Source organism: Megascapheus bottae, chromosome 1 (assembly GCF_031878675.1).
Source record: "Megascapheus bottae isolate mThoBot1 chromosome 1, mThoBot2.hap1, whole genome shotgun sequence".
NCBI lineage: Eukaryota > Metazoa > Chordata > Mammalia > Rodentia > Geomyidae > Megascapheus > Megascapheus bottae.
Window position 1 is genome coordinate 78,572,465 of NC_143509.1, and position 15,175 is coordinate 78,587,639.

The 15,175-nt window shown below is 34.4% G+C and overlaps 1 long non-coding RNA gene across 2 annotated transcripts in view; it reads right to left on the reverse strand.

Moving 5' to 3' along the window:
* LOC150069511 (uncharacterized) overlaps window positions 1–15,175 on the reverse strand; it is an 85,616-nt gene that overhangs the window by 22,744 nt on the left and 47,697 nt on the right. The window contains exons 2-3 of one of the 2 annotated variants that reach the window (XR_016538037.1): window positions 6,611–6,679; window positions 662–816 (exon numbers count right to left, since the gene is read on the reverse strand). This is a non-coding gene — a long non-coding RNA (uncharacterized LOC150069511). The remainder of the gene's footprint in view (window positions 1–661; window positions 817–6,610; window positions 6,680–15,175) is intronic. The other variant, XR_016538036.1, reaches the window with a different exon arrangement.

The following is a 15,175-nucleotide window of genomic DNA, read 5'->3' on the forward strand; positions in this document are numbered from 1 at the left end:
TTCCATTATAAACTCCGTTAGCATGACAAAAATCCGTGAGAGAAAATTGCAATCTACCTCACAATTGTTCAGGATCAAGAATATGAAATATATGATTCACAAATTCTAGAATTGTTCTATGGTTGTTGATTTGAGAACAAGATAAAGGTTTTCTAAGTTTTGCATTTATCCAATAAAAATTAGTTGTACAGACCTTATACTGCAGATCCCATGGCAAATACCACATAACCAAAAGGTAGAAGATATCATCATGGAATTTATGTCAAATCTTATCAGTCCTAATAATTAATGCATTATACTTCTGTTCTAGAGGTTTTAGGAAAGATGGAACCTAAATTACAAGTTTTATTTTTTATTATTGCTATTTTTGCTTTAGAATTTACTTCTAAAGATAACAATGTCATCATAATGTTATTTATAAAAAATTATTGATCTGTTTAACGAAATCTGTAATGTGGAAGGAGCATGGATCAGATAAAAAAACAACAAAACAAATTCATCAATACACTGTCATATACTAAAAGAGATGGTATCATTTTTGCTATTTAAGAAATTAAAATATCATGTGGATTCTTAGTAATCTCATGCTATCTAAATGTAAAATGTTTAACTTAATGTTTAAACAATATTCTTCTTTATTTTCAGGAAAACATATACTGACCTTTGGAAGAAAACTATTTATAGGATAGTTTCTGCTACAAGTTGTCCTTAGGAATAACCTTAGGATAGTGTAAGAGCAAGTTTAGGTGGCTATTGAGAGTCCTGCTCTGTTGGTGGAGCTCAATTTCTTGATTGAAGGAGGCAAGTGCTGTCTTTCTGTAAGATGAAAATAGCCTTAGAGATCTGAAGATACAAATTACAGTCACACAAACTAAAGGGAGGTTTTGTAGCAAGGTGATGGTTATTTCTCATGGGAGAAAACACTGCCTTGTAGAATGGGATGTACTTAGTAGTCTCATGTACTCTCTAGTCTCTACATGAATGTGTATGTAAAGGAACAGATTATAGGTGGCATTAATTACAAATAATTCTTTTTTCTATAATTATGGTTATAGAGAACTAGGGTTTGGATGATTTGTCTTATATTACATGCTAAGAAACTAAGTGTGTGTGAAGGACAAAAAACGTATTTCTGAGACAAGAGAGAAATGGATGTGAATATAATAAGGTAAGTTCAAAACATCCCTTTCATACATTCCCATAGTCTGAGTTCTCTATAAATAATATAGGTCTTAGTATTTGAAAGTTCAGCAACTGTATTTAAAAACATTTTTTTGCCGGTCCTGGGGCTTGAACACTTTGGGCTTTCCTCAAGGCTAGCACTCTACCACTTGAGCCACAGCACCACTTCCACCTTTTTCTATGTATATGGTACCGATGAATGGAACCCAGGTGTTTGTGCATGCTAAAAAAGCACTCTTACTACTATGCCAAACTCCCAGCCCCTATTTAAAACATTGTACCTATAATAAATGTTTTAGCTATCCTTTTTCTAGCTTACTTACCTACTATTATATGAGTTGGGAACTAATTAACAGATATCAACTTAGAATGAACCAAACTAACGTGTTTTTCACTGGCCCACCCCAAATGATATTACTTTCTTAATTCTTCTCTTTTGTCACTTATTCATGCATAATAATCCAATTAATATCCATTCATAAGTATGTATCCCTCAGTCTGAGTCTGTAACAAATATTGATCTAGCTTCTCCAGAATTTATACTCTACTATTCCCCTCGGTTATCTTTAATCTTCTTTATGATTTCCCTAATTTATGATTTTCATCCTAGAAAATTATATAAATGCTTATCTTTATTCATTTCACAATGAATAATGAAAATACAACATTGTATATAGTATAATCAGAAAATGTGTAAGATGTTGTCTCAGTACTCTTCAAAAACCTTCACGTATCAGTCTGGCATTGGTGGCTCATGCTTGCAATCCCATCTACTCAGGAGACTGAGATCTGAGGAAGCCCTACTACAAAAATAACAACAAGAAAAAACCTTTCAGCATTTTTCTCAAGATATACAAAGTGTCTTTTTTTTTCCCACAGAAGTGGAATACATATTACATTTCATAGGACAACTATGACTCATTAATCATGTTTCCCTTAAATTTTAAATTGAGAAACATCATACTTTAAGCTATTTGAGAACTACAATGAATACCTAAGATGGGTGCAAAACAAAGTAGTATCATAAACAAAATGGATTTGTCATTAAATATTATCGGCAAGATATTGCCAAGTTCAATATAGATACACGAGATATTTGACTATACATCTACTATCCAACAACGAGAGATTTTTGTTTGATTTTTGTGTTTGTACCCGAGCTAGTACTCAGGCCTTGCACTCTTACCAGCTTTCTTATTCACTGCTATTTCTCTAGCACTTGAACCACATGACTGATTGTTATGAACTGAATAGAACACCACTAGCTGAAAGGAGGGCCCTATTCAAATCCTAACCCTGCCAAGTACACATTTCATATTTGGGTAGATCTAGATTAGTCTCTATTCCCATTCCTGGTTAGACATTGGAATAACCTAGGGAGATATTTAAAATGCCAATACCCAGGCCTCTGTCAGATGAATAAAGTCAACTTTTCTGTGGTAGACTGTCATTTGCTATGATCAGTAATTTTTTAAAGAATTAAAATACTCTTTATACTTTATTAAAGAATTTATTAACATTGATCTTTACATCATATATCAAATGATGTGTTTAACAAACAAGTATTCAAGAAGGGAATCTCTATATACAATCACTGGCACTTAGATTTTAAAACATAATTAAAATTAAGCTGAGGGTTTGTATGTCATTGATACATATTAACCTGTGTAATAAAACATTAGGTCTATAGAGTCATACATTTTTAGGACTACGTAGTTATGTTTATATTTCCAATGCCATCTATGACCAGTAATTTTTAGTACCATCTTCCCAAGTGAGTAATGGAAGCATTGGATGTGAGTTCATGTTGGATTCTGACTTCATCAGAGCTTGCTGGACCTCAGAATATCCTTTTAGAGGCACTAAATAGTGCATCAAACAAGATTTTAAAGTACTGAACTGCCTCCTTATTATAAATAATTTGGGTTGGTGTTTATTTCATTTCTGGGACTTACAAATGTTCATTGTCATCAAATTTATACATATATTGTTTGTATTTACAAAATGAACATTTTAAACTGTATGATAATGCATAAAATGTCTAATCTAAAACATTATTTTCAGAATTTTATTCCCTCTTCCCTCACTTGTCTTCATTGACTAAAGCTAATTATAACTAGTATAACACAACTTCTTTGCTAGACTAAATGCTGATAAGTAGCAAATCAGTACATGTGCACAAAAGTGCGTGTGTGTGTGCTTATGTTCACACACATACATATATATGTGCACATACACACACACACATACACACACACACACACACACACACACACACACACACACACCTTCAGTTCCCTTTAGACATTTGGAAGTTGTCAGCAGTAGCATAATAACAGTCCTAATTATTAAAATTACTTTCATGTGGAGAAAGATTTAGCATAAGATGCCAATAGGCAAGCAATGTATTAACTGCACCGTGACCATTTTCTTTTCTGAAAAGCTGAAATTCTTCAGAATATGCCACTGGCCTTCATCAGAATACCTCTCAGCACCCTAGCAATATTCACCTTCTCATACACTCTAGGAGAATTACCAGTAAATTCTGATTTCATAAGGAATACAATGCCTCACAGATGCCTCAAATTTCATTACAACTACAGATGTAAAATATGTTAGTCTATATTTTTTTAAGTTTTGTTTTTATGCTGGTCCTGGGGCTTGAACTCAGGGTCTAGGCTCTGTCACTGAGCAATTTTTTCTTAAGACTAACATTCTACTACTTGAGCCACAGCACCACTTCTGGCTTTTCAGTGATTAATTGGAGATGAGCGTCTCATGGATTTTCCTGCCTGGGCTGGTTTTGAACCTCGATCCTTAGTTTTTAGTGTCCTGAATAGCTAACATTACAGAGGTGAGCCACCAGTGCTGAATGCTTTTCTTTTTTTCTTTTCTTTTTTTTTTGAGGGGGGAGCAGATCATGCAGCTTGAACTCTGGGCCTGGGTGCTGTTCCTGAGCTCTTCAGCTCAAGGCTACCACCCTACCCCTTGAGCCACAGCCCCACTTCCAGTTTTCTAATGATTAATCGAAGAGAGTCTCTTGGTCTTTTGTGCCCGAGCTGGCTTTGAACTGAGATAATCAGATCTCATCCTCCTGAGTAGCTAGGATTACAGGAGTGAGCCACTGCACCGGGTTTGCTTTTCATTTTTATACATGCTCAAAACTTTACCAATTTCCAAATTATGTGCAGTTGCTGTGGTTTAAATGATGAATTATAAAATATTTCACAAGAGATTTTAAAATTATTCTTATTTAAAACGCTGAAAACAGAGGGATTACAATTATGAAAGTCAGGAAAAGAGTACACTTTAGGATATTGTCACTCCTTAATAAACAGATTTTGTTAAGGTCCCAAGTAGAGAAAAAGCTGAAAAGCTAGATCTATCAAGATGATTTCTATTCTATCTTCTAATATGAATACATACACATTTTTTACTTTTATTGTTAAAGTGATATACAGAGGGATTACAGTCACATATGTAAGATAGTGAGTATATTTCTTGTCCAATATTACATACACATTATCATCTTAAGCAATTCAAGGGAAAAATATGAGTTGTCTAACTGAGGCTTTGATAGTAGTAGAAAATGTTTAATAGACAAATGTTGTATTCCAGAACAGAGGAGAAAAAAAGGTAGGCTTATGTTATTCCACAAGGGACAATAACGGGCACTAACAAAGAAGTGAACTTAGGAATAAAATAAAGTGGAAAAGCACATCTTTTTAATTTTATTTTTATTATCTTTGAGCAGCTGTTCAAATGAATTGCCATTTAATAAAGCAGTTTATGAATATAATATTTGGATCAATACCTTCCCCTCTCCCCATCCCTTTTCTACTTACTCTTCTCATTCTTCTTAATTTTCTGAGATACACATTGAATTCTTGACTGCATCCTCTCCTTTTCCTCCTCAACCACGTTCCTTATGAGCCCCCAACCCCTTTTGAGTACCTTCTTCCTGCTATTATGCAGAATATATTTTATTTTACCTAAGGAATTACACTATGTGAGACCTAGTGTTTTGTTTTTAGCTTTTGTTAAAAATAAAAAGTTGGGTTGGGAGTTTTGCCTAATGGTAGAGTGCTTGCCTAGCACACATGAAGACCCGGGTTCGATTCCTCAGGCCCACATAACACAGAAAAAAGCCAGAAGTGGTGCTGTCACTCAAGTGGTAGAGCTCTAGCCTTGAGAAAGTCCAAGAACAGTGCTCATGCCCTGAGCCCAATCCCAGGAATGGCAAAAAAAAAAAAACAAAGGTTGCTCTGTTTAATACTTCCTGTCACACTTGTCATTGTGCTGTTTAAATATGTATAATCTAGGAGTTTACCATTCTTAAAACAAGTGAAGTTAATGGCCATGATCAAGAAAACTAATAACAACAGATGCTGGAGGGGATGTGGCCAAGAGGGATCATTGCTACACTGTTGGTGGGAGTGCAAACTCATTCAACCATTATGGAAAGCAGTATGGAAGTTCCTCAAAAGACTAAACATAAAGCTCCCCTATGACCCAGCAACTCCACTACTTGGCATTTACCCAACCATCCAGAAACAAGGACATACTAAATCCACTAGCACAATGATGTTCATTGCAGCATTATTTACCATAGCAAAGATATGGAACTAACCCAGATGTCCCTCAGTTGATGAGTGGATCAACAAGATGTGGTATTTATACGCAATGGAATTCTACGCTGCTGTCAGAAAGAACAACACTACCCCATTTGTAAGGAAATAGAAAGACTTAGAAAAAAATCATATTAAGTGAAGTAAGCCAGACTCAAAGGAACACAGGCCCAACACTCATTTGTCATAATCAGTAGAAACCTTGGGCTCTCCTAGCAGAGATTTACAATAAAACAAAATCTAGAGAAATTAGGCCAAATAATATGACACTAAATATAAGGACCTCCAGGATAAGGAAACAAAAGCCATATAATGAGTGACTGTTGTCCTTAATGTATTATGCTATCGCTCATCTCTTTTTGCCATCCCTTGGTTATCTCATATTGTTACAATTTTTCACCTTGTTATCTGATATATTTTATATGTGCCTAATTGGTTATTTGAAATTGGATAGGGAAGGGGGAAAAATCAAGATAAGAGGGGGAAGGGTAGGAGGAAAATGGGGACCATGACATGAGAAAGGGTATCAATGTTTGTGAAGTTATGCACCTTCTATCTGGTGAATATAATGTAACCCTTCTATTAATCACAATAAAATTATTTTAAAAAACAAATGAAGTTACCAATAGGAGGTCATATACAGCTGGTAAGTTCTTGGTTGATTATACATTCAGTGAAGAAAAGAGCAAAACAGTGAAGCCTCTATCTAAGCACAAACACTCTTGTTTCTACAAACTCCTGACCCCCTTCTTTACCAGGTCAGTAAATATTTGGAAACATTTGGCTTGTAAAGCACCCACCTTTCCAGCTCTCAGGCAATCTTCTGGTAGGACCAGATAACCCAGAAGAAAGTACATGTTCAAATCTACCTTTGATTCAGGGAAGAGAAACAGTTTTATTTAAGTAAATAAATAAAATATCAAATACCAATAAATACTACCAAATGGGCCTATGATGTAACAAAGCAAATGACTTTTCTACTTCTTTTTCACTATATATGTGTGTGTGTGTGTGTGTGTGTGTGTGTGTATGTGTATGTGTGTGTGCGTGTGTGTGAGTGTGTGTGTGTGTATGTGTTCTGTGTGTCAATGAGTGCAATATATAAAGGAAAAAGGCAGACAATTTTTAGGAAAAATGATACACATCATCTGTGTTGTGTGGCCTGCCTTAAGACCAGGAATGTTAACCTTGTTCACAAGAAAATGTATTTGTTTGATAGAAATGGTATAGAATAATGTATGCTATATTTAATAATGTCGTGAACTGCATAGAAATCAGAAAGATACCACGGCACTATGAAGTATTTCCATGCCATCCAATCCCATAGGAACCCCTACACCAAAATCTATTATCATAGAAAATTAAAAGGAAAAATATTGTTTTAATTTGGAAATTAAACAACTGTTTAAAAGCTCATTTTTATTAGGAATGCTAAAATAACAGTATTTTTGAACACATAATTTGAATTGCAAGAGCATTCTTTTATTAAAAAGAGTAAATGAATGACATAGGATTTAGAGCTGTGTTGTCTCAAACTGAACATTGTTCCATATAAATTTTGAAGTAACTGACATTGACTAGCTCTATTAAGGTGATATATTTCTAGAATCCAGTGACGTGTTACAGCAAGTGTCTCAGAAGCAGAAACTTTTACCAAACTTCAAATATACCAAAGATACAACAATATACTTCTGAGTTCTCCCTGTCCCTTATTTTATAATTATCTGAAGTTTGAAAACACCATTGGGGTCATTTTATTGTAACAATGTGCTAAACTCAGGCCTGTAATTGTATAGACAGCTAATTCACAGGAAAGATGAAAAGGCTGGAGAAGAAAAGCAAATATAGAAGCATTTTCTTGACTCTTTGATGGCTACTCTTTGGCCCTTTTCACCCTATTTCATCCAACCCTTCTTCAAAATGGCAAGTAACATGACTTCTCTGTTCCTGTATTGTGGCAGAAACTCACTTCAGGATGTCTCAGTGGAATTCAAGGTCTAATGGGAAAATATTTCTCTCTCAGGAGGTCACACCTGCCAAAGCGATTCATTTCAGGTTGTAGGGCCAAAGGAAACACTACACCTTCAGAATCTGACCTTAGGGCTTGGAATGTTCCACTCCATACAGTAACACAGCTTGAAACTCAGATGAACTTTGCGGGGGATTACAAGCACAGCACTCACTGCTCTAGGAGGATTAAATGAGATTGTGTATGTAAATGGAATAGTTTAAAAGCTGAGCATTGAGAATATTAAACAAATAGTGGTTTCCTCTTTATCTTTGCCATCTCTTCTTTAATTACTTCAGTTAAGGGTCACAGTGCCTTTCTTTGGGTGATATTCTCAATTTACAAGTGGATAAAAAATGGAAATGAGAGTGCTTAAAGGCCATTTTTTAAATCATATCACAATAAATATCAGAATGTTTTTTACCAAACCTAACTCATATATTCGCCATACAGTAGGATATTTTCTTAATCCATTCCATTTTAATAGGTCCTCTTTAAAAGCACAGAAATACCCTCAGATGACCCTAATCCTGGCTCCATCATCAGTGCCTTGAGCTCAACTTCGTATCAATTTTCTCTTTAACATTTTGGTTGGGCAAGAGAAATCTACTCCTTTATAGAGAAGAGTGATGTCATTTGAAAGAGATTAGGTGATATTTAGGGACTTTTTTATCCTCATCAATAAGTAATTGTAAAAATTAAGGGAAAATATAATTTTGCATTAAAAAAACTATGATTAATGTTATTATATGTGGCCTTCTCTTCTTCCACATGATTATAATTTGAGATATGTGTGTATTCATTTACAAAACAAATGTCATATTAAAAGCTGTTTTGTAATTTGCTTTCAAAATGTTGGATAATAAATTTTTGAACAAAAATTTCCTATACATTACATAAATGCAGTTTATTAAGTAAGCCCCTATTAAAGTCTTTGTTACTCACTTCTATTTGAATACTGTATTCACTGTGAATTCATAATTCTCTTTTGTCAAATGAATTTTATAGTCATTATTTCAATGAATCATTAGATAATTGCAGATGCACATATTTCAAATGGCCTATTCTAAATATATGGGAAGGTAATTTGTTTCTATAATATTCTAGTTTTTTTAAAAAAATATCCTGTCCAAAGAGCTGGGCCTTTGACTCAGTGGTAGTTAACTGTCTATGAAGCACATATCATTGAGTTTAAATGCCAGTATTAGCACTAAAAATTTTAAGTATATTTTATTTAAAACAAACTTTGCAGAAAACATTTTTGCTGATATTTCAGATTCTCTTAGATGTTAATTCAAATTTACAGGTAATTTTTTCAGGATTCTGCACTTTTATCAGCCCTTTATGAGAGAGTCTATTTACCTAAACTGTTGAGAGCCAGAGTGGAATCAAACTGTACCTTGATTTGCATCAGACAATGGCTTTATTGTCTTATTGTTTTCTGGCCTTACTCTGTTTAAATGACCTGAGATTTACCATATGAATGTAACACCTGGAAGTTCTCTGGGTCTCAAGGAGGGAAGAAGCTGGAGTGAAAAATAAACGGGGCAGTCTTTACCTGGACTGCGGATATCCCGGACCCGGTGTGTCTGTCTCTCTTCTATTTCTTCCTAGTTCTTGCCCCCTATTTCAGGAACCCCAATCTGCGAACCCTGGTTTGCTGCCGGTTGGCCCCGGCACTAAACTATTAAACTATTCAGAAGCTGAAAGTATATTATTAAATAAAGGACAACTTTTCTACTCTATTTTGTATTTAAACTCTTGTCTATGATTATCAGCATAGAATATTTGCCCGAAATCCATTTTGTTTTACTCCTCTCTTGATAACCTATTTATGCTCATTAACTTTTTCTGTTAAGGAAAATTTCTTTTGCTTTTTTTTTCGGGGGGGGGGGCTGTCTTGGGGCTTGAAATTAGGGCCTGTGCAGTGTCCTTGAGCTTCTTGAGCTTCTTTTGCTCTATGATAGCACTCTACCACTTAAGTCACGGAACCACTTCTGGCCTTTTCTGTTATGAAGTACTGGAGAAATGGAATTCAAGGCTTCATGTGTTCTAGGCAAATACTCCACCACTAAGATACATTCCCAGCCCTGAAATTTTGTCTTTCTCTAATGATGTGCAAAATCTGCACAATCCCTTTGGACAGACCTTCCAAAATGACTTACACTGTACTCCTAAACTCTTCAGCATAGATTCATATATCCTATGAAACCATAACAGCTTTATAACATGTAAGAAAATATTGGTATTAATCAATTATAGAGTCCATGAAAACGTTTCCCCTATTCTTCTCAAAATGACCTAGTGGTAGAGCGCTTGCGTAGCATGCACTAACATCCAGGATCAATTCCTTGGTACCACATACATAGAAAAAAGCTGGAAGTGGTTCTGTGGCTCAAGTGGTAGAACTCTAGATTTGAGAAAGCCCAAGGACAGTGCTTAGGCCCTGTGTTCTGGCCAACACTGGCAAAAATAATGTCTTCAGGAAATAGACTCATAACTCATTAGCCCTCTCAACCATTAAGAAATTATATCCATCTATTCCTTGCTCTTTCATAATAGTTACTTCGCAAGGAGTCAAGGTAAGCACTCAACTTTATATATATTGGTTCATCATAACGATCAGGTAAAATATATCTGACCAAAGTATAACAGAGAAAATGAAGCATACATTCTAATTCAATACATCATAAATGTAAATCATGTACGTTAAAATAGCCAACAAGAGAGTTAACATACTATCAGTTTTATTGTCCAAAAAGTTGATCCAGAAAAGTAGCCTGAAGAATGTGTTTTTTTTTTACTAATCACTGATGGCTCAACTACTCAGTAGCCTTAGATCTGAGAATGAATCACTGTTGAAAACATAGGCAAACAAATCTGAGAGACTCATATCTCCAATTAACCAGGAAAAAAAAGCTGAAAGTAGGAAGTTGTAGAGTACCAGCTCTGAGGAAAAATAGTAGTGGCACAAGCTGAAAATAAAATTAGCTTTCAATGAAAGTCAAAATAGAGATACCCACTTTCACTCCTTAAAATATACCAATGTATCAATGTAAACAATTCTTCCCTTCATCAGTAACTGCAAAGTAAATCACTGTATCACTCCCAGCCACATAAATTTCATTAACCAGATGTGAAAAAGAATATTCAAATATTTCCATTATTCTAAGCATACTCATACAATTACCACTGTAAACAATTTGTTACAAAATATAAATATAAGCTTTTTCAAAACAAGCCATCATTTATTTAATGTTTAAGAAATTCAATTTGATTAAAGTTTTTAGATTCCTACACTACATTTAACACAATAAATGCATAGTGCAAGTTGATTAAAAATAAGTTATTTAGAAGGACAAAGCATATCTTGGTAGCTAGATCACCAGAAAGAACAACAAAGAATGATGAAATAAGCGAAGATACATGTTTAATTTTATTACATTGATTGATAAATGTGAAATTGGAAGAAAATACAGCCTGTTTGTTTTAAAACTAGGAGAAAGTTAAGATTTGTTTTGAGCTTCACAAACAACTATCTTCAAAATACTGTTTACTCTGACCAATTTTTTTTTTCTTTTTTGTCGTGGGGCTTGAGCTCTGGGTCTGGGCTCTTCAGCTCAAGGCTACTGCCCTACCCCTTGAGACACAGCCCCACTTACCATTTTCTAGTGGTTAATTGGAGATAAGAGTCTCACGGATTTTAGTATCTGTGTTGGCTTTGAACCATGATCCTCAGATCTCAGCCTCCTAAGTTGTTAGGATTGCAGGCATGAACCATCGCACCCTGCTTCTGATCAGAGTTTTACATGCTTTCCTAGTTAAGGTTAATAAAAAGAAATTATCATAATTAAAATAAAGTATTAAATGTTTGACAAGAAATGTACTTATTGCATCACATATGCGACTGTATCTCACTGTACATCACCTTGGAAATCATATTTAGTCACATTTAATTTTAATAACATTTAATTAAAAATGAAATAAAGTATTTCTATCTATTTATACTGACAGGTAAACACAAGGTATAATTGTAATTATAATAAGATGTACATTACATTTCAATTTAAGGAAATATAACTTAATTTAAGGTAATAATTTACTTTTTTTTAAATTTTTTATGTAATTAATAAAAGGGTTACATGATATTTGCCGGATAGAAGGTGCATTAATTCACATACATTGATACCCTTTCACATGTCTTGGTACCCATTACCCTCCCCCCCCAACCCCCCCACTCGTCTTGGTTTTCCCCCCTTCCCTATCAAATTTCAAACAACCAAATAAGGTAATAATTTTCTATATTGCACAGAAGCCTTAGTAAATTCAAACAAACTACTTCTTTTTTTATTGTAATTAATAAAAGGGTTACATGATATTTGCCAGATAGAAGGTGCATTAATTCATATACATTGATACCCTTTCACATGTCTTGTTACCCATTTCCCTCCCCCAACCCCCCCATCTTGCTTTTCCCCCCTTCCCTATCCAATTTCAAATAACCAAATACAAATATATCCAATATATCAGATAACAAAGTGAGATACTGTAACAATATGAGATAACCAAGGGACAGCAAAAGTGATGAGAGATAACATAGTACATTAAGGACAACAATCATTCATTATATGGCTTTTGTTTCAATATCCTAGAGGTCCTTTCAATTAGCTTCATACTATATGGCCTTATGTATCAAGGTTTTTCTGTATTGCAGATCTCTGCTAGTAGAGCCCAAGGTTTCTACTGATTATGACAAATGAGGGAAACCATCGAGCCTAAGTTCCTTTGAGTCTGGCTTACTTCACTTAATATGATTTTTTCTAAGTCTTTCCATTTCCTAACAAATGGGGCAATGTCATTCTTTCTGACAGCAGCATAGAAATCCATTGTGTATAAATACCACATCTTGATCCATTCATCAACTGAGGGACATCTAGGTTGGATCCATATCTTTGCTATGGTGAATAATGTTGCAATGAACATCGTTGTGCTAGTGGATTTAGTATGCCCTAGTTTCTGGATGATTGGGTAAATGCCAACTAGTGGGATTGCTGGGTCATAGGAGAGCTCTATGTTCAGTCTTTTGAGGAACTGCCATACTGCTTTCCATAGTGGTTGAACGAGTTTGCACTCCCACCAACAGTGTAGTAGTGATCCCTCCTGGCCACATCCCCTCCAGCATCTGTTGTTATTAGTTTTCCTGATCCTGGCCATTCTAAGTGGAGTGAGGTGGAATCTTAGAGTAGTTTTGATTTGCATTTCTTTTATGACCAGAGATGTTGAGCATTTCTTGCACTATGCATTTATTGTGTTAAATGTAGTGTAGGAATCTAAAAACTTTAATCAAATTGAATTTCTTAAACATTAAATAAATGATGGCTTGTTTTGAAAAAGCTTATATTTATATTTTGTAACAAATTGTTTACAGTGGTAATTGTATGAGTATGCTTAGAATAATGGAAATATTGAGCTGTTGATATATTTTAGATATGAGCTACTTCTTATAGAGAAGAAATCACTTCATATTTTGGTGACAACATTAGTCTTTTATTCAATTGCTATTTCTTCTGCTCCATTTTTTCAAACATAAAATGTTCTTATTTCACAGGATAATTTTGGGAATTCAAAGCTATGTGTTTCATCATCAAAATGCATGCAATAAAGTACTACTGTGATCTCAACTCATTCCAAAATTGACTGCTTGTCCTTAAAGCCAGGAAGTAATCAAACAAGACCATTTTAAAACAATGAAACACATCTGAATGTCAAATCTCACAAAAACAGGAATGGAAACTAAAAATAAGAAAATGTGACTAAACTTACAGGAAGCAATTTATATTTCACCTGAAAATATAAGTTTTAAATATATTAACTCTGCAACAATGAAAAGATATTCACCACACTGATCACTATGCATTGTACTCATAAACTGGCAGGTCACACCAAAACTCAAACAAATTACTTGAAGATAATTTTTTAAAATACAAAGTACATATATTACCCAAAGTCTCTGATTTTATGAAGACTTACTGAATCATTATTGGCTAAAATACAACAAAAGACAAGTTACTTAAAGAGACTTTCAAGGCAAAAGTATTTTTGAGGGAGTGAGTAGTATACAGAGCACACACACACACACACATACACACACACACACACACACACACACCAGCAGACTTTTCTGCTTCTATAACCACAGAACTTAATAGATAAATATTAGACTTCCAATATTCCCAGTATGAATAAAGAGACCTCTTTATAAACACAGGAATAAACCACAATATGAAGGGAAACGTTCTCAATTTTGGAAGTGGAATGAATCATCCTCAAAGTAAACCAAGTATGAGAATCTGGAAAAGTCTTGCTTTGGTGAAGTTTTCATCCTTATATTCACAGAATCATCTTTTTCAAGTTCATTGAGCCACATTTTTCTATAAAGGACTTTCATAAATGAAGCTTTTATATGTCATTAGTCTTTTGTAATAACGTTTAATTTTTCTCTGAAATCACTGGGATGTTTTGATTTATGCGTTGTATGGAGTTTCTCAGCTACTGTTGAGTGAATAGCCTCTTGTGACACACAAGTGTCCTAATTCAGACACAGACAATGGCCCTAGGGTAACCAAAAGCATGCCATACTGATGCATTTGCTACAGAAGTTACAGCCTATCATTGCTTTTTATAACTGTTTCTGCAATAAAGAATAATTTGAGTTTTTATTGTTTCATTTTATAAGGGCCAATAAAGTGAATAATATATATCCTCATAGATGATATAGACAAGACCACTGCTTTTACAAAAACTGTGGCAAAAAAATAGAAATATGAGAAAAGGGCCCAAAGAAAACAAAATAAAACATTCTTGTGACTAAATATCCTGCTTTTTAAATTATATTCCTTTGTGGGTAGTACAGTGCATGTGTGCTTTATTACTTCCTAAGAATAATTTTCATCACTCCAAACTGCTAAATAAGCTACTTTTCTCCCAGTTAATAAAAAAAGAAGTAAGCATCACTGAGAGCAAAGTTTTCATGTATGACATCTATACATTATTTTCTTCCTGTCTCTTAGGTGATAGAAATCATTTTTATCTATATTTGACCCAGCTGGTTTAGCAAGAAATATTGTTTTGAACTTAGTTCATCCTGATTTTGAGTAACTAATTTAATAGGTAAGTACTTTCTACAAGCAGGCTCTTCCATTTACTCAGAAAATAAGGAGAAGTCTGGATTGGAAGAGGAGATGGAAGAAGGGAGGGAAAAACAAGCAAAGGAGGAAGTGGAGTAGGTAATGCTGAGGCATGGCTAATCAGAAAGGACACTTCATGCACATTATGGACCCATTGTGAAAATAAAACG